The sequence below is a fragment of the Penaeus monodon genome, chromosome 33 (assembly GCF_015228065.2).
Source record: "Penaeus monodon isolate SGIC_2016 chromosome 33, NSTDA_Pmon_1, whole genome shotgun sequence".
Taxonomy (NCBI): Eukaryota; Metazoa; Arthropoda; class Malacostraca; order Decapoda; family Penaeidae; genus Penaeus; species Penaeus monodon.
This window is the reverse complement of record NC_051418.1, coordinates 25,213,579-25,214,261: the sequence shown is the minus strand read 5'-3', so window position 1 is coordinate 25,214,261 and position 683 is coordinate 25,213,579. Positions and strand designations below refer to the sequence as shown.

The window sequence follows — 683 nt, the reverse complement described above, 5'->3', positions numbered from 1 at the left end:
GCTATCTTTACTATTATACCAAACAAGAGACGAGATGTGCCAAAAGTACTCCTATATGACAAAAGTGTAACCCCCATTTAAGAAAAATGATCATAGGAAACTTTGGTTTATAACATCTGGAGACATGCAAGACAAGTAGACATTAAATGACAAAAATGCCAACAAAAACATACATTTGATTGGGATTATACACCAAGAAGAATAATCATACAAATGACAGATTTCACAGATATTTAAAAGTATAAGGTACAAATATGCACATTCTCCAACCCAACATTCATTACATGTCACATACGAGTAAAGAGAAGATATACCACATCAAATGAAGCTAAGAGGAAGTTGCTACTTTTGTCATTTTTTTTTTTCAAATTGTTTACTGTTTATTTACTAATATTGCAGTAATCTTGTTAGAAAAAATATATGTTACTTGCAAAAAATTTAAACTTATGTAAAAAGTTTATTTTGGCCAAGTAAGGTGAAAAAATATTAGATGAACACTCAAAAAAAGTTGAATGCGACAGCAAACACTAGTTAGACAGCTTTTTCACACTGCATTCAAGGCAACAGAGGTGGTAATTTGGTATGAACGAACTTTCAATAACTTTTCTTGGCATTCAATTACTGCTTACCTGTCCCTTACTAATCATTATTTAGATTAACTTTAAGGTAAATACATAGGCATC

General features: G+C 30.7%; 2 protein-coding genes across 2 annotated transcripts in view; both read right to left on the bottom strand.

Annotated features, from left to right (window-relative positions):
- The window catches only part of LOC119594184 (peroxisomal sarcosine oxidase-like), a gene marked incomplete at its 5' end in the record, with an annotated part of 59,772 nt that overhangs the window by 30,837 nt on the left and 28,252 nt on the right, over positions 1-683 (bottom strand).
- Positions 1-683, bottom strand: part of LOC119594183 (testis-expressed protein 2-like) — a gene marked incomplete in the record, with an annotated part of 13,599 nt that overhangs the window by 6,886 nt on the left and 6,030 nt on the right.